Here is a 27810-nt window from a genome sequence, read left to right as displayed (position 1 = left end):
AGTACTCCAATCCATGGAAAAGAGCTACATCTGGAGTTGTCCCTTTTGGGTTTCATGCACACAACCATGTGTCCATTTTGGCTGGTGGGCATCGATGGGAGGAGGGGCATGTCCACCGGAAGTGAATGACCATGTCACCAGGCACAGTCACGGTGCTGTAAAACACAGTGCATCCACTATGCCTCACCATGCGGTGACTACGCACAGTACAAGTCTACGGGAGATGTGAACCGGCCGCCGTTTGTGCAGCCAGCTCACAACCAAAATTTTAACAAATCCTTACAAATCTTCATCTGAACTAGAGTAGAGCTTGAATTTTTTTTACCTGTATTTGGGCACCACTTGAATGGTTTAAATGGTGCCCCTTTGTATGATTGGCATTAACCCCAAGGTTCAGTCAACTCTCCGATCCTAATATTGCTTGAACCTTGGTGTAGTAAGAGGCATTACACTACGAGGCGTATGCCATTAGGAGATACATGGTTTAATATGATGTTTTGGCGGATGGCCTGTGTCACTGTAAACACCTACATATTTACCAGGACTTAGGTATTTTTCCTTGAGGGCATTACCCAGAGCTTCACACTTTCTCCCTCAACTTGCCTTCTTTCCAGAAGAATGTTTTTTCTAAGTAGACAACACAATATCATATGGTCTTCTATGCCTCGGAGCTGGCCGTCCTTACTTATATTCAGTTGCATTCTTGTCTTTAAATGGTCAGACACTTTTCATAAACTAATAGTACATATGATTACAAGAAACTTGAAGGACATGTTTTCATCATCACTCCCACAATATTTTTTGAAGGGTACACAAGGGGAGGGCATATTTTTAAAGGGAATCTATGAAACTGTGGGATACTGCTTCAATACTACAGCGGTTACTCAGAGCAGAGGGAAGGTACTTTAATCAGTCCAATTAAGAGATCTCACATCACAGAAGTGCATCAGAGCGAACCAAGCTCAGCTACAATCCTGGAATAAAATCCTTATTTTCCACAGTCCTGCTAACGCACACAAAATTTATGGTTTTACTTTAAGGAATAGTATGTCCAAGTCTTCCCTATAATGATTGCAGGGCACCAAACAAAGATTTCACAGGGGCTACTGGTGAACCTAAGGTTGGCCTAGTGCCAGCTTCAGATGGATGCGATGTTGAAGGTTCATTTGTCCATTGTATGATCTCGTAGTCTCTGTGATCTGATCACTGCTGTCCTCTGGTCAAGATTTTTCACTGAAACTTTAAACTTTTTCTATCATTTCTAACATTAGCTATGTTCTATCTTTTATAGGTTTCTCTAAGCAATATCAAAGGGGCTAATGCTGGCTGGAAGAACGGAAAGCAAGGTCTGTTGAGGGATAGTGAACCGGCTGATATATAAAGCGCTTTCTATCTATGCCTTAAATCTTCTATAACTTTACAAAAACATAAGAAACTCACTGTTGGGGTTATCTTGACTTCTTAACATCAGATATTTATCTGATTAAGGCCCCTTCAACACTGAACATGTGGGGAGGTGTATAGAAGGCTATGGGGCCTGGTGGTGGTACGGTGACCACACACCCGTTCCATGCACGGTAAAAGATAGAGCATGCTCTATGGAGAGGGGAGGGGTGAGCGCTCCTCTGCTTCAGCACGGTGCTAAATTCTGTTCATTCTAATAAGGTTGCAGAGTCAATTAACATATTATAACTTTGGAAAACCTGGACATCGACTAAATAAATATTTTATGAAATTCATAAATGACAACTGTCATTTGGTCGTGAATTTTCATTTATCTAGTGAAATTTGTCCGGGCTTGAAACGGGTGTGCTTTTTATGTAGGATGCCCCAAGGCTGACATGTTGTGTTCTTGTTCGAAGATAAATTTTCCCAAAAGTATCAATAAATCGATACCACTAAACCCATTTTTCACTCTAAAACTTAACTTAAAGAAGAATTAGAAGTGACGGAATTTCAACTTTTGAGATCATTTGTTTTCCGAAAAGATTATCTACCACAACAGGAGTCTGGTATTGGCTGATTTTCTTCTCCATTACGAAAACATATACGATCAGTTGAATTTTTTGAAGAGAAATCCTGAAGGGGGGGGGGATTAGGGAGCTAATTTCTCTTCAAGAAGCCACACACATCCAACATCTCTCTCAACTCCCTTATTCCCGAGGGAAGGGGGAAGTGAGGGAGTTGAGCCTACAGATACATAGCTCTTTTTCCTGAGGGAAAAGGGGACAAGAAAGCTGTCCCTTGTGACTTGTTGAGTCTCCTTAAAGGGAACCTGTCATCACAAACCAACAAAATAAACCTTACCCCAACTCTGCCTCAGTAGCAGATAATTTAAGTTGATATGGGGAGGACTTTTAACTCTTTAGCCGCATGTATTACTGGTGTGAGGGGTAAAATTTTGGTGAGAGATCTACTTTAAAAGTGATTTCAGCTAGATCTGAGCTATGGATTTTGATACAAAGAAAAGGATGGGGCACTGTATGAAGACTTCTGTGAGAACCTGCCATTAGGTTTAATGGTGAAAACCCGATGATAGGTTGCCTTTAGGATATGCTCTTAGACTGGTAAAGATTTCTACAAGACTCTAATATGTAAATCAGAAAAAATTAGATTTTTTTTTAATGTATATAATCTGAGCTTGCAGTGCACTAGTAAACACTGCTGAGGATAACAGTCTCTACATCACTGGGGCTGATGGAAAATAGGAATAAAATCCTTTAAGATGCTTCTGCGCATGTGGCGATATACAGGAAGATCACAACGATAGCGGCTTCTCATTTGCAATCAAGATGCCCTGCAAAATACTTTCAGCCTTTGCTCCCTTATATCTACAGAGCTAATGCTTCTTACATCAGCGCGGTTGTACAGCCGCATAGATATGATGCACATTCATCCCTTTTGGTCAGGTTATTTGGCAGCTGTTGGCAACCAATAGTTTTCAATTCATCCTGTGGCTTAATGTGATGCTTTAGTCAATAGGAAACCACTCAGGATCACATCAAAACCCCTGGTAAAAGAAGAAAATCCGAGGAATAGAAACGTCCAGTGATTGTTATTTAGAAGGGGCCTGTGTAGCATTGAGCACGTAGAAGAGGAGAGATCTATATGTTCTCCGAGTCGAAAATTGTCCGTCAGTATCATCTTACCCGGAAAGCCTAATCCTAGGGAGATTGCCCTATTTTTCCAGGGCTGCTGTTTATCATATGCCATTTCTCTCTTGATTATTGCAGAATCGGATGCAGTTCTATAGACATTACCTGGAGCTTGGTTTAACCAAACACATTTCCCTAACTGTTCCCTCTCTCACCCAGGAACCTTAGAGCTTGGTAATTTTTATTCCATTTCACACACGGGTCAGGTAAGGGCTCCCGCGTGGCTCATTTACTGTCTCCATCCTCTTTCTCTCTTGCTCGCCATTAGAATCATAATGCGTTCGGCATACATGATTCTCCGGTAATGGATCGTACAGGCGGCGCAATATGCAAAGCCCCAATGTTTTTAACACTTTCATTTTGAGAAGATGGTGAAATAGTATTCATTTAAATACAAATAAGTCATCACAATGTTCCAATAAATGCGCTGCGGCTCATACAGATGATGGCACCTTCCGCTTTGTACTATGGAAGAGAATGGATTTCATTTATAATTGTTCATCAAGGAAAATGTTATACCTCTGTTGGAATTAAATATCAATTTTTGTCTTGACACGCAGTATTTTATTCCTGTGTGTAGTATCTATGCATTATCTACATATTCATGTCCATGCATACCAAAATAAGAGATTCCACCAGTTCCCTGTAGAATTTTCACAATACAGACGTGCCTGACCTTATTCTGACTCTAGGGTTCACACGGGCACGCCGCAACACTTCTTCTACTGTTCTTAAAATTGGACCTGAGGAAGGAGAATGTTTCGCTCCTGGAACGCGTCATCTGTGTTTTACTTTTTACTAATATGTCTAGATTGTACATTGGAGCCCCCATGTGTTGTCTTCACCAACCCCGTTTCTGTGTTCCTCTTGGATGGACATCTCAAGATAAGTGTCATAAGATCAGGGCTGGCGCCAGCACTGGTCATACCCGGGCAAGTGTTGGGGCCCAGGGTTCCTGGGGGGGGCACACATAAGGCTATGCATAAGGAATCCATAGAAATGAGGGGGCTGTATCTAATAAGTCCATAGGGGGTGAGTGGGGCTGTATATAAAATAACAATGAGGGGGCTGTTTGATATGATAAACTAGGGAATATTTTAGGTAATAGAGTCTGTTTTAGTTTCTGAATTTTTAATGTGAGTTCACTGCAAAGGGGCCCACTGAGGCTCTGTCGCCCAAGGGCCTACTGAAACCTGAAGCCAACCCTGCATAAGATGATAAGCTTTTTAAGGTAATATTGTGTTACAATGATATGCTATATAGGTCTTTTTCTCATTGCATGTTATGAATTTAAGAGTTTTGTCATAAGAAAGAGTTCTTACAGAGTACCTTACTGCTTCCACCAACTCCAAATCTTTGGATCCTTTAATCAATATGTTTGCTGTAGTCCCCACCGTTCCCGTAGAATCATTGCCTTTAGTTTTGACACTCAGCATTCTGAATAGACTCTCTACTGTCAGATGGGAGGAACCAGATTTCCCCTGACCAGCACCGCCTACATGAAAGTAAACTATCCAGGACACTAGACCTGATCCTATACACATAACCAGAGAAGTGCATGGTGCAAGGCTCGCCTTACTGAAGTTTCAACAGATCTTTTGAAAGATTTGATTCGGGTCAGTTGGAAACTATGTTTGTCCAGCTATTTTGGAAATTGGTATAAACCTCCTCTAGTCCTCAAATAGGGGATGGTTTATGATATGCCAGCGCTCATGCTCTTCATGTATCTGGTGTTTCTGGTTCTGCACAGCGTTTATTTCTATGCAAGGTTCTACCTGGGGTAGAGATATTTGCAGAATTTAAAATGTAACTAATGAAAATTTGCAAATTGCAGCCCCCCCCTTTAACGCCCCCTTAGTGTGGAGATGGCGTCAGGAAGGAAATAATTAAAATTGCTGGAGGTTTGCAATAATTTCAGGGTTTCTACTCTAGTTTAAAGCCGTAACAAATGTCACCCACAGTTATTTTCTAAAAAAAAAAAAATTCTCCCCTAAAACTACTGTTTTGCTTCATGATCGGGTAATAGAGCTGCTAAAATTCCCAATCCCCTCTTGAATGGCTTCTGAGGTTACTCTATGTACACCATGCTTCGGTAGACTAAGACACTGCCCCCTGCTGTTGGATGGACCAGCACTCATGAAGTGTCTCAGACTACCTGACAATGATGTTAATGTACAAGTAGGTGGCAGTAATCACAGGAAGGCATTATTGTTCATACTTTCTCGTGAACAAAATAGTTTTTTTAAAGAATATTTTATTAGGTGTCCAAATCTTTTTTTTTTTTTTAAAAGAGAAGTTGAATTCTTCCTACCTAGACCCCCTTTTGATCCTCCCCTGGCACTGGCTTTAGAAACGGCATCAAAATGGCATGTGAGGAGGCATCGTTGGACGGGTTTCTAATTAATAATTCGCCTCAGCTGTGTAGTCGTGAAATGTATTTGGCATTTTGAGCGTCATGACACAATGCACAGAACAGTCATTAATTTTTATATCAAGCACCTCAACGTGTGTTTGCATTGCCATGCATTATGATTAACCCCTTGTCTGCTCAGCGAAATACTATTAATACGGACAAGTAAGAACGCTAAACTCCATAAAAGTGTGGCTTAGCATGGTAAAGGTTGTGCCAGTTACATTGCACCCGGGTGCCCGCAGTATTATACTGTACCGTAGCCTGGGGATTAATATTCCTAGGGTTGTACCCTTTCCATGTTACTCCCTATCCAAGAGAGAGGCGGTAACAATCTGATCAGCGAGGGTTGGACTGCTGGGACCCACAAAATAACTAGAACTGATTCCCAGCAATCTGGAGAAGGTTTGTCCCATTCTCCAAATGTGTAAAATGGCAGGTCAAGTGTCACCAGTCTATCACCAGCACACTCATAGACTGTGAATGAAGTGCTGTGCTCAGCAATTCCCAACAATCGCATACTACTGAAAGAAGTGGCAGGACACACACTATAATAATAATTCTTTAATAATAATTTTTTATTTATATAGCGCACACAGATTACGCAGAGCTGCACAAAGCATGTCACATTGGTCCCTTTCCCCAATGGTGCTTACAATCTAAACATCCTACCTTTATGTTTTGGAGTGTGGGAGGAAACCGGAGGAAACCCATGCAAACACGGAGAGAACATACAAAACTCTTTGCAAATGTTGACCTGTGTGGGACTCGAACCCAGCTCTGCAAAGCAGAAGTGCTTCCCACTCAGCCACCGCTATACCCGTTACTCCATCAATTAGTAGGAACGGGACCCCCATTCTACTGATTACTGGGAGTTCATTCTCATGATCGCTACAGGTCCAAGCAGGCAGATCCACATTGATCAGATTGTTATCTAGTATCCTGTGTATACGGAATAACAAGCAAATTATTAGAACCATTTTTAATGCTATTATCAATACAGACAATAACATGAACGGATAAATTATAGGGCAGTCCCTTCTCTTACCCCTTAGTGGTTTACAACTCAATGATCTTCTGTACATCTCACAAACAAAACACAATTCAGAACAGACCTCAGAGTAAAGGGCAGGGGGTGCAGGAAAAGATCCATATAAGAAGAGAAAGAAGGATTTTCCGCTGATAAAATATGGTATATTACACATTTTTTTGCAAAAAATTAAAGCCCATTAAAGCTAGAAGCTCTCGGTTTGAGGTCCCTGATATGAGGTTGCATCTACACACTCACTCACATCTTCAATTAATTCAGAAGTAGCGATGGCCATAAAAAAAAAAACCTTATTTAATGAACAGTAAGGGATAAAAAAAAACACACACACAAAGGGAGCCACTATTACTGCTGTCATAGCAACGATGGAAGATTGCAATCATAACTTGTATATTTTTTTTTTTGCAGATCCGAGAAAAATATGAGAAATATAATATGATCAATCATAATCTTTTACGATATGGATACAATATGACGGAGGCAGCACAGTTTTTCTCTGCTGACAAACTATCTATTAGGTTTGTGAGATTTCTCATGGAGACTGATGAAAATTAACAATGCGAGTGTGAATATGTACATATACACGAGATACACAGGGGGTCCCCAGGTTACATACAAGATAGGTTCTGTAGGTTTGTTCTTAAGTTTGTATGTAAGCTGGAACTGTATATTTTATAATTGTAGCTCCAGACAAAATTTTTTTTGGTCTATGTGTCAATTGGATTTAAAAATTGTTGGGTGTCATTAGAAGCAGGATAAGCAATAAAGCTTCAATGGGTATTCCCATTTGGCCATTCACATTTAATTAAATTCATTTGCCATATGTAAACATTTCTTCAATTGGATGGTATTAAAAAAAATGTCCCTGTTTGAAGACAATTTCTCATAAATGTCGCCATGTTGACCCTTAGATACGAGATGGTTTCCTCAGATACGACCACCTCACATTTTGGCAGCGGTTGCCAGACATGTGGTATTGAGTCCTGCCCAACCTCCTGGATTCAGCGATCATTACCACAGGACGGCTGTGGAACCTGTAGTAACCCCTCTGACATTTAATATTCAGAAACTTTTTGTTTTCTTGTGTAATCCCTCCAGCAGAGGTGGCCGTATCCAAGGACACAGTCTTGTTTCTAAGGGACCATATGACTACATTTATGAGAAATTATCTTCACACAGGAACATTTTTTTTTAATAACATCCAATTGAAGAAATGCTTATATATGGCAGATTGATGAAACTGAATGTGAGTGCCCAGACGAGAATACCCCTTTAATTGCAGACGCCTTTTATAACTGTTAAAGCTGTTTATTGTAGCCTAAGGCTAAAGTACAGTAAATTACCAACATCCAGAGGTCCGTTTGTAACTAGGGGTCGTCTGTAAGTCGGGTGTTCTTAAGTAGGGGACCGCCTGTACATATACACTCACCGGCCACTTTATTAGGTACATCTGTCCAACTGCTCGTTAACACTTAATTTCGAATCAGCCAATCACATGGCGGAAACTCTGCATTTAGGCATGTAGACATGGTCAAGACAATCTCCTGCAGTTCAAACCGAGCATCAGTATGGGGAAGAAAGGTGATTTGAGGCCTTTGAACGTGGCATGGTTGTTGGTGCCAGAAGAGCTGGTCTGAGTATTTCAGAAACAGCTGATCTACTGGGATTTTCACGCACAACCATCTCTAGGGTTTACAGAGAATGGTCCGAAAAAGAAAAAGCATCCAGTGAGCGGCAGTTCTGTGGGCGGAAATGCCTTGTTGATGCCAGAGGTCAGAGGAGGATGGGCAGACTGGTTCGAGCTGATAGAAAGGCAACAGTGACTCAAATCACCACCCGTTACAACCAAGGTAGGCAGAAGAGCATCTCTGAACGCACCATACGTCGAGCTTTGAGGCAGATGGGCTACAGCAGCAGAAGACCACACTGGGTGCAACTCCTTTCAGCTAAGAACAGGAAACTGAGGCTACAATTTGCACAAGCTCAGTGAAATTGGACAGTAGAAGATTGGGAAAACATTGCCTGGTCTAATGAGTCTCGATTTCTGCTGCGACATTCGGATGGTAGGGTCAGAATTTGGCGTCAACAACATGAAAGCATGGATCCATCCTGCCTTGTATCAACGGTTCAGGCTGGTGGTGGTGGTGTCATGGTGTGGGGAATATTTTCTTGGCACTCTTTGGGCCCCTTGGTACCAATTGAGCATCGTTGCAACGCCACAGCCTACCTGAGTATTGTTGCTGACCATGTCCATCCCTTTATGAGCACAATGTACCCAACATCTGATGGCTACTTTCAGCAGGATAATGCGCCATGTCATAAAGCTGGAATCATCTCAGACTGGTTTCTTGAACATGACAATGAGGTCACTGTACTCAAATGGCCTCCACAGTCACCAGATCTCAATCCAATAGAGCATCTTTGGGATGTGGTGGAACGGGAGATTCGCATTATGGATGTGCAGCCGACAAATCTGCGGCAACTGTGTGATGCCATCATGTCAATATGGACCAAAATCTCTGAGGAATGCTTCCAGCACCTTGTTGAATCTATGCCACGAAGAATTGAGGCAGTTCTGAAGGCAAAAGGGGGTCCAACCCGTTACTAGCATGGTGTACCAAATAAAGTGGCCGGTGAGTGTATATTTATAGTATATGTCACAGCTAGTCCGGTGTCCATACAGTCAGCGTGATACACTGTAGCAGAGCCCATTAGAGCTTCTGTTATAAAGACATGTGAAAATCTTTGATGATAGTGAAGTGGAGGTGTAATTATTATCATTTTTATTCGGTAAAAGCCACAACAGAAAGTCAGGATGACAGTGAAAATGTATTCTTCATACTCAGCTCATGTATTAAGGTTTTAGTGTAGACATTATTACTCCTTTCAGTTTAGAAGGCTTTGGACCTGTGTTTTAGCATTATCCTTTACTGAAAAATAAAATTATAGACATCTCTATTCATCACACAATGTGTAAATGTGCTGAAAAATCGGAAAATTAAAAAATCCATCTTATGAAAATGACCTCAAAATAGATGAATGAAGTGATGTCTACCACAGCGCTGCGCTCACCTGACCCCAGCCTGAACTGAAGTCTCTTTAAGTAAAACATTCGTCCATGCAGAACATATCTACATTTCCCTTCCAACACTCGGATATGGATATTCTACCCCAGAAGATGTTTCATCTCCATAGTAAAGAATGATGATCTTAGCCACTGTGCTGGCTCAGTGAGTAAGACCAATGACTGTGAAGTGTTTATGCTAATGATTGTAGAGCCCCTGGCGAAAGTCCCAGATTGAGCCTCATAGACACATAACCCCAATTCCCATTGTAAGCTTATTATATCGAATATTCATTATAAGGACAGAAATTACAATGAATCAGAACAAATATTGTTTTTTTGCTTTGATGTCCATTACAAAATTACATATTCTAGAGTTAAATATAGAAGTTATAATAGAAACAGAAAACTTTTTCCAATATAAAGTTATGATGATTCCGATACTTATTCAAAGCTTTGGGTATTTGCACATATGTTCAGGGATCTGAGGACACCATACAGGGAATACTGGATGTGTTCCACCTATTGTGTGCCACCACTCTGTGGCCTCAGACTGGACATAGCAGCCAGTAGCGGATTATAATATTGGGCTGTATGGGCAGCAGCCCCTGGGCCCAAGGCTCCTAGGCAGCCCATAGGCATCTAAACCAACAAAGCTTGATACTGACCTGTAGAAATAACAAAAGAAAGATTCTCCAGCCATGAAATTGTCTTACATGTGTTTCTCAGCAGAGACCTTTGAAGGGTCCTCAAAATGCAGAACTGTAAGTCGACAGAAGGGCCCAATCCTCCTTTCTCAAGTAGCGTAGTACTGGTACTAAATGTAGGAAGTAGATACCTTAAACAAATTATTTGGAGGCCCCCTTTCCACACCCCATGGCTGCCTTAATCAGGCAGTGGGCCTGTCTTCTAGACAGAAAGTACTGCTGTCAATTTGCATCCATGGTGTATTATCAAAAATGCTTGAATCCACCCATACAGTGGCTGTCCCCTCCATGTGATTATTAGTCAGTAATAGAGATGAGTGGACCAGACGTTCGTGTTCGGCCATGTGACATGGAAAATTGCCAACAAGCCATAGTTATGATTAGCCAGGGGGGTGTCAATTTGCCAGATTGGATGTTCGGTCCCAAATCTGGCAATATCTCCGGGCCAGCAGGGCTAAACCAGCACACTATGTTATCTCTAGTCACTAACATTTCCAAAAGTACATGAAAATATAAAAAACACATTCTAATAAACATTATCAAACAATACTTCTCTGCACTTGGTAGGCTGATTTTCTGTTTTGTCCTAAACACTGCTTAATCTTTGCTCAATCCATCTTGGTCTCTCAAGACGGACTGTCAACTGACTGAGGTATAAAGTTACATGTCCCCATAGAAATCTGGAGAGTGGAGCAGAAAGGGACAAAATGATAGATTCATAGTGAAACAGGAAAATTCTTTTTTGCATATCAATACCACTCAGTACCTCTCTATGATGATCTATATGATGGGTGTAGGAGAATCTCCTGTTTTCTCCAAAAGCTGGCTATAGGATTCCTCAAATAGTCAAGCTCGGTTTCCCAGCTCAGGGGAAACTTAGAAACTGAGATGGAAAATTACTGAAATACAGAATATGAGTCATGCTGAAACAAGATGCTTTTTCTATATCACGGACAACCCCTGAAAGCTATATTAAAAAGGTATTCCGGGAATATGATCGTCTGTTACTAAAACCCATAATGCTATAAATAAATGAATATAACAAAACTCAATGTCAATAGTCACAAAATGGTTTGATTTTGACTCACAAAATCTTATGGGCTTTCTAAAGTAGGCAGAGTTATAAGCAAGATGGCCGCCACTGAAAACTACAAATACCATGATCCTTCTGTTATCAGTAACTCCTCTTCCCTCTCATGCTCTGCTCCCAGTGATAATTTAACTGACTTTGCCGAACTCAGATGAGGTCTCACCACAACACTGGTCATACCGGTTGCTCTGCAACCAACTAACTACAGCCAAATATAGTGGTGATCACATGACCTGCCTGCTCAGGCAGGTGGAGGACATGTGATGTGGACATGGGACCAGTGGCCATCTTCTGTCCCGTGTCTGCATCACAGGAACAAAGTCACAGGACTGATTAAAGGGCCAGTAACATTTTAATTCTTCATCATATAGTATGACCACATTTTTCTGCTAAGAGGAGCAACATTTTAAGTAACAACAAATTACATATTAGCTTATATTTCAAGGATCCATTTGTATATGAATTATGCTTATTCCTGGAATACCCCTATAACACCTCCATATGGCTATATATACATATACATCCTATTTTTACATGCCCCATGCAGATAGCCATGAAGACAGTGGATGCCGGTGCGGGAATACCGCCGTGTGCTGGAGAGGAGGAGGAGGTGACCCCTCCTCCCTCCATAGAGATTAGCGGCGCAGGGCTGCACACACGCCGAAAGATAGAGCTTGCTCTATCTTTTTGCGGTGTGTGGCCCGGATCGGTGCCACACATGTGTGGCACTGTATCTGCGCCGTGCCACTATTGCCGTCTATGGGGACATACATCGGCCGCATGTACGTCCCCGCAGACGGCCATGTGAATAAGCCCTTAGGTTACATTCACACGATGTATGCCCGCCGTGCCGTAGTACGTCCCCCATAGCCTTAGTCCATTAAAGTTTTCTATAAGTGTTCAACCCCTTGAATATGAATAAACAAAAAAAGGCTACTCCTCATCACATGTAACACATGAATTAGAAGTGAATGAAGTGAGTAAACGCTTAGTCAGCCAGAGATATTGAGATTATTATCATAGATCTTTGTACTGCTAATATAGAGCAAAATCATCACACAGCACTTTGCCAAATACAATTACAATATTTTCTCTGATTTTACACTGCGTGTCGTCATCTTTCCTTATTGCTCCTCTGTCCCTTGTTCTCCGGAGATACTTTAGTCTCAGTCCTGTCATATCTGATGAGCCCTGGGGACAAATCTCTTGGTTATGCTGAACTCAGCCTTCAGAATGAAAGGCCCGGCCTCGCTCCGATGATTTAACTTGATGTGGCATCTCTCGAGATGCCTTTTTACAATCTCATCTCTCTGCCACCCTCAAGGGGACATCTGTCCTGATCTTCCAAGGAGTTTGGGATCTGTCCTTCCCCGACGTGTTGCTCTTTCTGGATTTCCTGCCTTCTGGGTTAATGGAAAACTCCTGTATGATATCTAGTAATCAGAGATTGCTATATCTCGCAGACATAAATCTGTTATCAGGCGCAGTTCACATCTGTATCGGTTTCCTCACTGCAGATTGTGTTACAAATTCTGTGATAACACGCTGTTCCATTTTGTCCGGGAAATTGACAGGTACTGGCGTTATTGGTGTCGCATTATGGCATCATGTGGAATAAATGGTTTGGTTTCAATACGTCTTATGACATAAAACCAGATATTTTTCATATGTTTACATTTTTTTGCTATCCTAAAGGCGGAACTGGTGTAAGATTGCAACGTCCAGTGATAATGAAAATTGGGTTCACCAAAGTTCCATATTCGAAGGTAGCAGTAACGCAGCTGCATGTCCAATGCCCTAAACAAGAGCACTGAGGTCACCCAAGTGAATTGGGCTTAATTTTCGACAATCTCTAAATACTTCAATCAGATTGTTCAAGAGTTAAAGGTAGGGATTAATTATGGCTTCTCTGTTTTATGGCAGAGAAACCATATGAATCTCTTTGTCTCCGACAGTTTTGAGGTTTCTCCAATCCGCGCGGCACTAAGGGCGTGTTGGGGCGAAGAACGGGTGGGGAGAGGGCGGAGCGGAGGGTAGCCCTTTGTGTGAATCACTGACCCGTCATATTTAGTATAGTCTTCACCATAAAAACGGTGGATACCATAGCAACAATCTCCGCCAGTTCTTATTTGTTCTAAAGATCGGAACTGGCAGTGTTTGCGCCCATATTCACTGCTGGACAGTCTTAATGATTCTCCCCCAATATTTTGTAAAGAACCCATATCATATGTGGTGGACTAAGGCTTCATGCACACGACCCTCTGCTTCACCGGGTCGTAACCTGGGTGTAGCACATGTCTGGTGGGAAATAGAGAGGGATGAGTGTTCCTCATCCCTCCCTCTTCATAGGAATCACAATAGCCGCACTGCAAATCGGTCCAAAGACCACCAATCTGGAAAACTGACACCACTGGCTAATCATAACCGCCAGTGCTGCCAATCAGGCAATGTCCGGGTCTTATGGCCAAATAGGAACGTTAAGTCCACTCATCTCCATGACTGACCAATAAGACACATGGAGGGGACAGCCACTGTATGGGTGGATTCAAGCACTTTTGGTAATGCAGCATTTATGCAAATTATATTGATAGCAGTACGGTAATTTCTGTCTAGATAACAGGTCCACTGCCATAAGAGGCAGATTAAGGAAGCCATTGGCCCTGGGATATAAGGTAAGTAGGCATCCACAAGTCAAAATTAGTTCAAAGTACTTCCGACATTTAGTAACAGTACCAAGCTACTTGGGAAAGGAGGATTGGTCCCTTCTGTCGACTTGCAGTTCTGGACCTCAAAGGTTCTGAAAGGGCTCTTGTCTGCTAAGGAACACATGTAAGAGGATTTCATGGCTGGAGAATCTTCATTTTGCTATTTCTACAGGTCAGTTTCAAGATTTGTTGGTTTAGGTGCCTATGGGCTGCCTAGGAGCCTTGAGCCCAGGGGCAGCTGCCCATACTACCCAATATTATAATCCACTACTGGCTGCTATGTCCAGTCTGAGGCCACAGAGTGGTGGCACACAATAGGTGGAACACATCCAGTATTCCCTGTATGGTGTCCTCAGATCCCTGAACATATGTGCAAATACCCAAAGCTTTGAATAAGCATCAGAAATGACTTTATACTGTATGTTAGAAAAGAAAAAAGAAAGTTTTATGTTTCTATTATAACTTCTATATTTGACTCTAGAAAATGTCATTTTGTAATCAAAATCAAATTTTGACATCAAAGCAAACAAATATTTTTTTTTTAATTTCCATGTTCCATGATTTATTGTAATTTCTGTCCTTATAATACAGACAGTCCCCGGGTTACATACAGGATAGGTTTCTGATGGTTTGTTCTTAAGTTGAATTTGTAAGTCAGAACTGTTTATTTTATAATTATAACTCCAGATAAATTTTTTTGACAATTGGATTTTAAAAATGTTGATTTGTCATAAGAACCAGGATGCACAATAAATCTTCATTACAGACACCTGTGATAATTGTTATAGCTGTTTGTTGCAGCCTAGGGCTAAAGTACAGTAAATTACCAATTACCAGAGGTCCATTTGTAATAAGGTGTCGTCTGTAAGTCAGGTGTTCTTAAGTAGGGGACCGCCTGTATTTGATACCATACAATGGGAATTGGGGTTATGTGTCAATGAGGCTCAATCTGGGACTTTCGCCAGGGGCTCTACAATCATTAGCATAAACACTTCACAGTCACTGGTCTTACTCACTTAGCCAGCACAGTGGTTAAGATCATCATTCTCTAAAGCGAAGCCATCACCAGGAATGTAATTTTTAGCCAGTTACAGGTTCCAGTAGCCTATGCTATGCTGATTTTAAAAATGCCTTTGTCAGCATTCTAAATTATTTCAATACTTTATAAAAGTTTAATTCACATTACCCAGTTCCCTGCCTGTACATAACAGATTCAAACAAATGCAGTATTACTAAGCTTTTTGTCCCATTACCCCATCTCTTTATTTGGAGCTCTCCAAGGTACTGAATTCATGCTATATAGTAGAATTTAGGCCTCATGCACACAAAAATGTGTGAATTACAAGCTACAACCAGGCCCTGTTTGCAGCCAAGTTCAGCCCCATGGCTGAATATGACTTGCTCTACAATTTGCAGAATGCTCACAGTGCAGTGCAAGTATAGAAGTGGATGAGAGTCGTGAATTTGGGAGGCTAGCACAGGGTTGTTCATGAGGCCTAAATTTTACTATATAGCATGGGATCAGAACCTTGGAGAGCACCGAAAAAAAAAACTGCACTTATTTGATTCTGTTTTGTGGTGGCAGGGAGCCAGGTAATGTGAACTAAACTTATATAAAATATTGAAATAATTCAGAATGCTGACAAAGGCATTTTTAATCAGAATAGTTTAGGCTATTGGAAAAAAAAGGTTTTCTATGCTAAAAATACTGATGACTGAACCTGCGGACAGGCCACTCTTTTGTCTGTGAGCTTTTGCATGGGCACAGTGTGGTGAGAACACTGGGGAATATTCATTATGGCTTCTTTGCCACTTTTCTGGTAGAGAAACCATATAAATCTCCTTGCCAGATTTGGAATTTCTCCGTCCAGAACTTCACTATGGCAGGGAGTGGGGCGGACCAAGCGGGGGCCAGGGCGTGAGGACTATATTTGAAAACTCTGCTAGATCCAATCTTGTCTAGAGTTCAGAACTAGTGGAGTTAGCACCCCTAAACACCAAGCAGCCGGAGCCTCTTAGTGTATATGGGCGGCGGACCGTCGGCGGAAGGAGTTTTAAGCCAGTCTTAATGAAGCTCCCTATTGTGTCTCACCACACCGTGGTCGGGCCAGGTGGCCCATTCCTCTCCAATGGAGATTGTAGGGGTGAACAGCGCTTACCCCTCATACCTTCACCCGGATGCAAACAGGTGAAAGTTTCTACACATAGGGGAACATGTACTTACCCGGTCCAGAGGAGTTCCCGAAAGTGCACTGTCAAACGACAATGCACTGTGCCGCGATTCAATAAGATCGTGCGCCCGATATCCTGCATGTGTCGCTTCCCCGATCAGGTCCCCCGAAGTTCACCTTCTTCCTTCCGGTGTATGTAAGTGCGTGTCTTGCGACACAATTTTGTAAGTTAAATCCCGCGGTTTGTCCTTATCCGGTGGAACATCCAACGGCCCACCCCTGATTTGTGTCGCATGAAAGAGCCAAATTGCGCTTGCTAAATACCTGTCGCAGAGACGCGATCCCTGAAAACGTCAGAAAACCTGATAGAAATGCAATCCGCGGACCCTTAGTAAATAAGCCCCATAGTCTAAGGATTGCATCCCCAATTACTATAACACTGCATATAACCCAGAGACATTTCCCTAATGCCTTCTCTGCCTGACTAGCAATGCTAACAAAATGAACATCTGCTTAAACGTCTCTGAAGATACCCAGCAACACCAAAAGTACTACAGAGTAAATCTTTCCTAGATCTTAATAATATCCCCATGTAGTGCACAGAAAAGAGTTATGGCAATGCAGCTGATACGCTCAAAGAACTTTTCAAGTCATTAACTTTGTATTGGATATTGAAAAAACAAGAACATTTTGCAAGTTTTGCTAAAACAATATCCACACCCTTCATTATTTTCCTGTGTATTCTCTACATTCAGCATAGTTATAGGAAGCTACTTGTCCGTAAACCTGCGCCTGCAGCATTAATATGATGAACGTTACTGGATGAGGTTGTGACATGCTGCACAACTGTGTTATAAGGTTCTCAATTTATAGAGAATCTCTTACATTAAGTCTTTGGAAATTAGGCTGAGAAAAGTAAATGTGACTATTACAACCTGAATATTATTTGATAATGTGAGGTTTCATTTACTTTGGTGTTAAAGGGGTTTTCCCATTAAACAATTTGGGCCTTAGAAACAGCACAGGGCCTAACTTGCTGATTGGTAGGGGTCTCAGTGATGGGATCACGAGAACGGGGGTCTGAACAGTGATCCGTGGTGCTCGGCAATGTCCATCAGCTCCAAAGCAAATGGCTGCTCCGGTCATCTCGGGGAGCGAGTGTCGAACCCTCGTTCTCGTGATCTGTGATGATCCTATCACTGAGACTCCCACCAATCAGCAAGTTAACCCCTAACCCATGGATAGGGCCTAACTTGTTTGTGGGAAAACCGCTTTAAAGATTGGACAAATTCTGTTCAAAGTGCTGGAACAAAAATTTCAATAGAAGAGACTACAATCAAGCCACTTACCTATTAATGAAGGACTTAACAGTGAACGTATTGTGAATGTTGTACAACATCAAAGCTTGAAAAGAAGCAGGCTGCAGTGTCCCTTAGTAACAGAGTTACCTCTCTGTTGTCAAGGCATATCTGTCTACAAGACTGAAGACAGAACTTTCTCTCATCTCTGTTTGTTTACACAGCTCTAAGCAGTGAGTGTTAACCTATACTGCTCTTTCTCTGGCTATACTATACTATGATTATTATTTTTAGCAAGCTGAAGGATTAATTCTCCCTTCCCACAGCTATTTAAAGAAACAGTGAGATAAGACGTAAGCTCATAGCCAGCTCTATAAACACACATTATGCAGAGGTGAATAGGGATCTCTATGGGAGGGAGCTCTGGAGCCTGTTTTGTTTTACAAATTAGGCAGAATATCTTAATAAAGCATATTCGTGTGCTCAACTAAATTTTATGATAGTTTCAAAAATTCACAAAAGCACTCAGCTATCCATGGCAGTCCCATACTATAAAATGGAGTGGCAGTATACATGCTTAACCAGCCGCTCCAACCATTCATAAAAATGGAATCCCTGTTCTCTACATTGCTAAGGGTCCTGTTCTCGTGATCGGTGAGGGTACCATCATTTGAACCCTCACCAATCTGCTTGAAAAGTTATATTGTTGGTACAACACCAAACTTCTCCCAACATTAAACTTCTGACAGACTGTAATTAGGTCTAGTGTGGCTTCATAAATTTGTCTTCAAGGTAGGAAGAAAATGGCGATGTCTGAATTGTAGTCAAAAATTAGAAATAATGAAGATATCATTAAAACACCTAAAATTTGTGGCTGCTGATTAATAAATGTATCTAAAAATGACATGCAACACGTCACCAAAGGTAACAGAAAAGATGGGCCTTTATGTTTCGGTCCACACACTAGTAAATCTCCTGGCCACAAAACCGAATTACTTGTAAGATAGTCTTGCAATTTAAAGGTTAAAATACCATTACAGATAAATATAACATGCTTTCTGTATTTCACCACCACGGGCACTGGAGCTGAACTCACCATATCAATGACAATTGTATCCATCAAGAGGCTTTCACAAAGTCTAAACACGTAGCAAAAAAAAGAGAGTCCATTACTCTGTATCAAGCGTTATAAAAAAAAATCTATATAGAGTGAATTAGAACAGAATGGACCCAACCACAGAGATGATCAGATTTGTTAATTTTGACAGCGATATGTAATTCGGGAATGTAGGGCATAAATATGTAATAATACAGATGCCACGGGATATTATTCCGCATATAGAGAGATATATTTAGAGATATATGGAAAAACGTTACTGAGATGTAGAAGATGACATCTGCATCGTGAAGATCACATCTGTCCCGTAGCTGGAAGGACGCAACGCAAAGCCAATGCATAATGAAAAGTCACAGGCTGGTAAAGGTTACAAGGATTTTTTATTATAATAACTTAGTTATGAAGGGCTCTGACCCTCAGGACTCAAGTCGATGCTATTTCATTTCACTTCTGCCTCATTTTCCTGAATTCCTCTAAAATATATAGGAAATGCGTAATCTTCCAATATCACAGATCAGCCATATTTAACGCTGATTTATCACCCTGTCTGTGGTTGTACCCTCTCATAATTTGGGATACAGTTCTTCGTTACTAGAAGACCGGCTTAACGGAACATATTCCTATGCTCCCGGAACAGGCCCTGTTCAGAGACAGAAGATCGCAAACCATTTTACCGAAAACTTGACAAAAAATTGGCTGCATTGCTAGTTCTCGCTGCCAGGAAATCTACATTGCAAATGTGGATTCATCAAACACCACTAAGCTTAGATTTACTGCAAAACAAACTGATATTTTTGTTCAGGCAGGATGGGCTGGAGGCCACTGTGCAGAGAGAAAACTGTTCTACAAATGATTTAAAGGGACAATAAAAAATTTCTATGCCAACACGTGAGCAAAGACATAAAGGGGTCTACGCTTATCAATCATAACTGTCCATGGTCACAAACCTATCTGGTCAATATTGGAAGGATGTGTATGAGCCACAAAGACTTCACTGTCGAGGATTTAACAGTCCCATTCATTTTTAGTCTCCATGGAGCTGGAGCTCAGATCTAATTCTAAATGAGCTGTGTGATCTCCGAATATTTTTGAGCACCACTCACACGGTGGTCCTCAGCCTTGATGACTTTCTGACTACTATGAATTATAGCCTTTTGGCAGAAGCAGAGAACAGCTGGGACCAGATCATCAAGGTCCTGGAGGTGAGAGAAGTCCTACATAAAAAAAATTACTACCCAACATCAGTGCAAAAAAAGTTGTTGTTCTGCAATCTGATGTCCCAGTATTCCCTTTCTTAAAAGGTCATGGCCTCCTCCATCCGACTGGAAGCCAGCAGGACACGGGACGTCACAGGAAGACCAAAGTCCTGCTGCCTAGGGGGTCACAGCTCTCTTTGTGGAACGGGAAACTTTATGGAAACTGTGTGGGCAAGTTCAATATGGGTAACCCGATGAGTCTTCTACTTACCCCACTACAGTTTCCTATAAGTTCTGGCTTAGTATATTAAAGCAAGGTGGGTAAAATATAACTTTTATTCAAAAATTCCTTAAAAATTACTTAGTAAACCAAAATATAAACACAATGCTATCATCATATGAGCAAACACATAGGAAGTTCAGCCAGTATTATGTGATGCTCAAAAATTCAAATCAAATTCATAGAAAGGACAGCAAAAACGTTCCAAGATTGATTATCCTGAAACAATTGGAGAACTACCTATGCGTCATACGGCACCCAGATACAGATGAGGGATAGGCTTGATATACATAAATTGGTGATCAGATTTCATCACTATATACCATGCTTGATATAAATATCTGGTATGGACACAGAGTGGACATAGTCACAATGTGGGCACATACAGTTAGATAGCAGGTAGCATGCTCTTACCTTCTGCCAATGACAAGGATGGGAAAAGCATAAGGTGATCTTACCATTCCTGGAGATCTCAGGTCATCGACTCATGCAGTTCATGTAGAGACTCTGTATAACCCTCAGCTTTTAAATTTCCCTTTAAGTGCCCAAACTCCCGTCCTCACAAGGACGGTCCACAGCTATCCCTACTGGATATCTTGCCCTGGCTTAGGTAGTCTCCAGCAAACAAAAATCCCAACGCGTTTCCTCTGCTATGGTGCAGATTCATCAGGGGATACAGATCAGGTTAAACTAATCCTTTTTGAAAATAATAAAAGATGTATAGCTAGTTAGAATAAAGCAGTGGCTCCATTCCACATGCAACCCGGCATAGTGAATACCGGATGCTCGGCTGGCGTGTGCAGGGATAGTCTGCGCATGTCCGGCTGTTTATACAGCGTGATGAAATCTGATCACCAATTTATGTATATCAAGCCTATCCCTCATCTGTATCTGGGTGCCGTATGACGCATAGGTAGTTCTCCAATTGTTTCAGGATAATCAATCTTGGAACGTTTTTGCTGTCCTTTCTATGAATTTGATTTGAATTTTTGAGCATCACATAATACTGGCTGAACTTCCTATGTGTTTGCTCATATGATGATAGCATTGTGTTTATATTTTGGTTTACTAAGTAATTTGTAAGGAATTTTTGAATAAAAGTTATATTTTACCCACCTTGCTTTAATATACTAATTCCATAGTGGTGGTTGGTACAGTTGGGGGCCCATATTTATCTAAACGGTGAGTGTGGCGCCTAACTCACTCTATATAAGTTCTGGCTTAGCTTGGACAGGGGAAGAGAGAAGAGAAGAGGGAAGATGAAGGGACTGGATACACGTTGAAGATATTGATCTAAAGAAAGTCTGGTCAAGAGTATTTGTTGACTCTAGAAACCCACTAAGACTCTTCAAATACAAATCAGAAGTAAAAGTTCTCCTTATGGAGAGGTTGTCAATTAAGGACGCCTTATCGGTGTGTGGAGACTTAAAGCCATAGATGCTCCACTAGGCAATTCTGGGAAGTATGCAAATACGTTTTCATAGGTGTTAAATGGAAAACAATGCATCCTTAAAAGGCAGCCCCCTTAATACCAAGTATGACCTACAAGAAGTCTAAAAACATGATGTGAGATTACAAATACAAATCAGAAATGTATAATTCCCAACCAGTAACCAAAATGCAGGAAACCACATGGACTTCGGATGCTCGTAACAATAGATCCAGAATAGAACAAGATTCTTTTCCAGCACCAGGATGAAGTTTAAAGCATTCCAACTTTATTTTATTCTTCCAATTTTTATTAAAAAGACAAGCAATCTTCATATCATGGTTGTGGTCATGAGTAAGGGCGAGGACGCTTGAAACGCGTTGGCCAGCAGTATATTTACAGGAAATGCTGCAATGATGTGGAAACCTGTTGTTTCTTTAATTGAAAACCAGCTGCATCATGTTTTACTCCATGAATGTGCTACAAATCAAAGATGTATTTACACAGTGAAATGAGGGTTAATGTTCTCATGTCCTAAGACGGTGGCGCCAAATACTTTTTTTTTTTCCTAATGAGTCAATTATCTGGTTTTTTTGATGAACATGTAATTATATATTTGAGAGCTGCATAAACACTTATCACTTTATCAGAATTGATCCAAAGCCAATGAGATATTCTAACTCATTTTCCAAGACCAATCTAGAGCTGTCATTTAAGGAGAGGTGGATTCAAATTTGGATTTGTTTGTAGTAGTAAACTTTGTTAGAAAAAAAAATAAGGTATATAGGTTGATATGATTTGGATTGAGATTTCTGAATTTTAAAAAACTTAAATCTTGACAAGACTCCTAGGAAAGACAATAACAAATCGTGGTAACCCCAACAGTAAGTGTCCTGATTACCCCGCCCACACACAATGATTGACAGTGAAAATTCTAATTACTCCGCCCAAACACAGTGATAAACAAGGAGGGTCCTGATGTCTCCTCCCACACACAGTGATGGACACGGAGGGTCCTGATTACCCCACCCACACACAGTGGATTGTGTGGGCGGAGTAATTAGTATTTTCAATGTGAATCACTGTGTGTGGGAGGAGACATCAGGACCCTCCCTGTCAATCACTGTGTGTGGGAGGAGACTTCAGAACCCTCCTTGTCCATCACTGTGTGTGGGAGGAGACTTCAGGACCCTCCTTGTCCATCACTGTGTGTGGGTGCAGAAATTACTATTCTCATGGTCAATCATTGATGGAATAGGAGGGTCCTGATGTCTCCTCCCATACACAGTAATGGACAAGGATGGTCCCGATTACCCTGCCCACACACAATGATTGACAGGTAGAATCCTGATTACCCAGTCCACAAAAAAGTGGTTGACCGTAAGAGTCTTGATTACTCCACCCACTCAAAAGATTTTCTAGCGAGAATACTGATTACCCTGCCCACACAGTGTTTGACAGAGAGAATCCTGATTACCCTGCCCACAAAGTGGGAGTAGGAGTCCTAATTACCCAGTCCACACACAGATATTTAAAATGAGAGTCCTGATTACCCTGCCCACACGCATTGATTGACATTGTTCTCCCTGGGTGGGTTAATGTGGACTCTTATTGACTTCCCCAGGAGTCCTGACATTATTAACTCTGCTTTTTACTCAAAACTTCTGCTCCAAATCATATGAACCTATCCATCATATAGCTAACCATCTCTCCTTCTATATTTCCCTCTAGGATAGGAAGGCATGAATAATTTACCAAAATCACTTTGTGACTCTGCTCTGTCCAATCATGTGCATCTTACAATATTGGTGTCTTCCCTTATGACAGATGACTATATCAACACTCTGTGTATTATAACGGCCCAGTCTATCCTAGGGCACCAGACATGCGGGAGTAATATAAAGCAGCAGAGACTTTGAAGGAGTTTTCAAGTGTGAAAAGTCAATAGACACTTGTATAAAAAAGAAAAAAGTGTTGAAAAATACATCAATAACAATGTAACCAACATAGGAAAAAAAATAAATAATAAAACTTTAGAATCCTGGGAAACGGAAAGAAAGAAAAAAATTGTAGTCAGGCTATGGAATATGTATGAGGTGATTCTGAGTGTGGCCAATGTATAAATGCAGCAATACACAGGAGGTAGCCAAACACCTTTGGTAACAAAAATTGCAAATATTAATGTAGTAGCGTTTCGGCGGATACATGATCATAAATACATCATCTGAATTTCATCACCTATCAGGCAGACTGTCACCTGTGGTCCTGAGAGTACAAAGACGCTTCACTTCTCGGGGACTCTGATTACTTATGTAAATATAGAAATGTCAACAAGTCGGTCTAGGACGGCTCCGAAAATGTAGACAATCGATGTAGAGAGGGGAACGCAGGTGCCTGGGCCTACTAATGGGTTAATTATCTCTCCACACCGCTGCATTTTCCAGCACTTCAGACTTCACCCCACTCTCTCAATACACATCTTCTTCCACTATTACATTTGCTATGTTCCTCTCCGAGCCGCCATCATCTTTATTGTTATTCTAGGCAAGGTCTGCTCTCCCTGATCTGATATTGGCGCATTAAGATGCAGAGAAGGCGGATTGGGAGAGACAGAAAGCATAGCGTTTCAGGAAGGTAGGGGGGTAGTCAAATTGGAAACACTGCTGGAATCTCAGCTGCTGCTGCCCCAGCCAGGAAGGGTAAGAGATGCTAAACTGCCCCAAGGTGATACAGATAGGGGGCTGACATAATACTGACAGTAGAGACAGAGCGAAAGACCATTGTGTCTAAAATCCCACACTACAACGAATAGTATAATCCAGATGCTGGAAATTAGAAATAGGCAATTACAATGTCCAGGTAGCATTTTTTTCCCAAAAATTAAGTAAAAACTGAGTAAAATGTAATATTTTATATAGTTTTAGAAAAAAATCATATTTTTAGACACTGAAGGGGGACTCATTTCTGAAACAAACTCATTTTGGTAGCACCTAGAAACATGCTGCTGGTGTTATATAAAAGATAAGAATCGCAACTTTCAAATCACATCAGGATTGTGATTCTGTAGTCTACAGAACCAGAGATGCATTTAAAGACGTATCACAGAAGTGGAATTTTATCTGCGGCTCACATTTGAAACTACGGGGGGGGGAGGGGGGAGGATTTATTATGACTGGCGCTCAACACACTGGAATTACTAGGAGGTTCCTGACTCTTAGTAATTCTGGTTGCAAGTCTAGCATGGCATAAGTCTCGCTAAAAGCTGTGACAATATAATCGCATAGGCTACAGTAAGTTCAACCTCCCAGCCTGACGACTTTTCACAAAACTTTTCAGAAACCGGATAAACGCCCCCGTTTGATAGTGTTCCTGTAAAGGGAGAAAACTGTCGTAAGTGGTAGGTAAGTGAAGAAATGCTGAAAATTGGTGGGTTGGGAATCTTTTTGAACCTAATGACAAGTCATCAATATTCATAACCCTTTAAAGGCCACGTTCGCATATTTTTAAACATAATTGAAACACAAGAGGGAGGAGCTTGGCCTGATTGTATATGTGATTCCACTGAAATGCATGTAAAATAAGCACCTCATTAGCAATTTGCAAGCGTTTCAGTGTAAAAGCATTTTTCGATCGGGCTGAGCTCCCTCCTCATTGCGTTTGAATTGCATTTCAAAACACAATTGAGAAACAATGAACGCAGCCTGAAACATAATGTCTGATAATATGTTCTATTGTCAGTGTCAGACTTCGGCTCACTAAAGTAAATAAATCCGAATACATGAATATTATCATTAAGAACTAATATGTTGTTATTCGTGCATCAATGCAGATTCTTGGCTTCGAGGACCCTTCCATATGGGTTATCATCTGCTGGACTTTTTGGACCCAGAAACTGTCATAGAGCCTTGGCCCACGAGAGGATTCTCCGCAAGTCCAACCAAGTCTATTGTTATTCTTTTATGTACAAAATACTTTACAGCTATTCAAGAATATGGAACTTGCTATTCATTTTTCCCGTCTTTTGTGCAGAAAAGGGAATTTGCCAATTCTCAGTGACATCTCCTTTATGTAGCCTTAGCGTTATAGAGAACTAGTCGGCTCTCCAGACATGTCTATTTTGTTAGTGCTTGAATTATTCATGAAATAACAATTCAGGAGTATCTTTACCTACAAAAGCTATATTGTACCATTACTCTGTTATTCATCCTATAAAATTTAAAATACCATATATACTCGAGTATAAGCCAAGTTTTTCAGCATAATTTTTGTGCAGAGATGGCCCCACTTGGATTTTGGTCCATAATGACATGATGGCATCACACAGTTGCCGCAGATTTGTCGGCTGCACATCCATGATGCGAATCTCCTGTTCCACCACATCCCAAAAATGCTCTATTGGATTGAGATCTGGTGACTGTGGAGGCCATTTGAGTCCAGTGACCTCATTGTCATGTTCAAGAAACCAGTCTGAGATGATTCCAGCTTTATGACATGGCGCATTATCCTGCTGAAAGTAGCCATCAGATGTAGAAAGAGAAGAAAGAAAAGCGATACAAGCGCCACATGTGTGAAAGCAGTTTCTGGCTTGGTAAAAAAAGTTATGATTGGTAATCTGCTCACCTTTTCTGGTTGTACAAGCGGTACAACTCGTATAGTAGCTTAGGTATTGTAGTGGTCTCGGCAGCCGTCCTGGGTTTTTCCGGCAATAGAATTCGTCGGAGAACAGAGTAGTAAATATATGGCAATTTTCCAGGCTATCAGCGGCGCCAATCACTCAGAATAGTTCCTTTTCATAAATGAATATCTTTATTCATAGGCTGAATAATACGCGTTTCGAGCCCGGACCGGGCTCTTCCTCAGTTATATACAGCAACTGAGGAAGAGCTGTATATAACTGAGGAAGAGCCCGGCCCGCCTCGAAACGTGTATTATTCAGCCTATGAATAAAGATACTCATTTATGAAAAGGAACTATTCTGAGTGATTGGCGCCGCTGATAGCCTGGAAAATTGCCATATATTTACTAGCCCTCAGATGTTGGATACATTGTGGTCATAAAGGGATGGACATGGTCAGCAACAATACTCAGGTAGGCTATGGCGTTGCAACCATGCTCAATTGGTACCAGGGGACCCAAAGAGTGCCAAGAAAATATTCCCCCCACCATGACACCACCACCACCAGCCTGAACCATTGATACAAGGCAGGATGGATCCATGCTTTCATGTTGTTGACGCTAAATTCTGACCCTACCATCCGAATGTCGCAGCAGAAATCGAGACTCATCAGACCAATTTCGATGAGCTTGTGCAAATTGTAGCCTCAGTTTCCTGTTCTTAGCTGAAAGGAGTGGCACCCGGTGTGGTCTTCTGCTGCTGTAGCCCATCTGCCTCAAAGTTAGACGTACTGTGCGTTCAGAGATGCTCTTCTGCCTACCTTGGTTGTAACGGGTGGCGATTTGAGTCACTGTTGCCTTTCTATCAGCCCGAACCAGTCTGCCCATTCTCCTCTGACCTCTGGCATCAACAAGGCATTTCCGCCCACAGAACTGCCGCTCACTGGATGTTTTTTCTTTTTCGGACCATTCTCTGTAAACCCTAGAGATGGTTGAGCGTGAAAATCCCAGTAGATCAGCAGTTTCTGAAATACTCAGACCAGCCCTTCTGGCACCAACAACCATGCCACGTTCAAAGGCATCAAATCACCTTTCTTCCCCATACTGATGCTCGGTTTGAACTGCAGGAGATTGTCTTGACCATGTCTACATGCCTAAATGCACTGGGTTGCCGCCATGTGATTGGCTGATTAGAAATTAAGTGTTAACGAGCAGTTGGACAGGTGTACCTAATAAAGTGGCCGGTGAGTGTATATACACACACGAGGGTGGTTCAATAAGTTTGACAACAGAGGGCGTTCCTTAGGGAAGTTGGTGTTATCATTGTGCGCTGACATCTATCAAACGATGGCAAAACAAATTGCAGACTGACTAATAGGTTAGTTTGAATTTTGCAGCCATTTGAGTAAGACGCGTTTCGTGATTTTCGCTGAGATGGAAAAAGAACAGTATCGTTCGGTAATTCGCTTTTTGTTTTCGGATGGGAAAAAATGTGAGGAGATAAAAGCAAAGTTGGATGCTCTTTA

At 41.4% G+C, this 27810-nt stretch overlaps 1 protein-coding gene and 1 long non-coding RNA gene across 3 annotated transcripts in view; one reads left to right on the top strand and one right to left on the bottom strand.

Annotated features, from left to right (window-relative positions):
• MACROD1 (mono-ADP ribosylhydrolase 1) overlaps positions 1–27810 on the bottom strand; it is a 490176-nt gene that overhangs the window by 257878 nt on the left and 204488 nt on the right. The gene's annotated exons all lie outside the window — the stretch shown is intronic.
• LOC140069004 (uncharacterized) lies at positions 526–25822 on the top strand. Its single transcript, XR_011848673.1, has 3 exons — positions 526–1346; positions 7022–7131; positions 25500–25822. It is a non-coding gene; the product is annotated as an uncharacterized lncRNA (long non-coding RNA).

The sequence above is a fragment of the Engystomops pustulosus genome, chromosome 7, assembly GCF_040894005.1.
Source record: "Engystomops pustulosus chromosome 7, aEngPut4.maternal, whole genome shotgun sequence".
NCBI lineage: Eukaryota > Metazoa > Chordata > Amphibia > Anura > Leptodactylidae > Engystomops > Engystomops pustulosus.
Note: the sequence above shows the minus strand (reverse complement) of the source record. Positions and strands in the feature narration are given on the sequence as shown.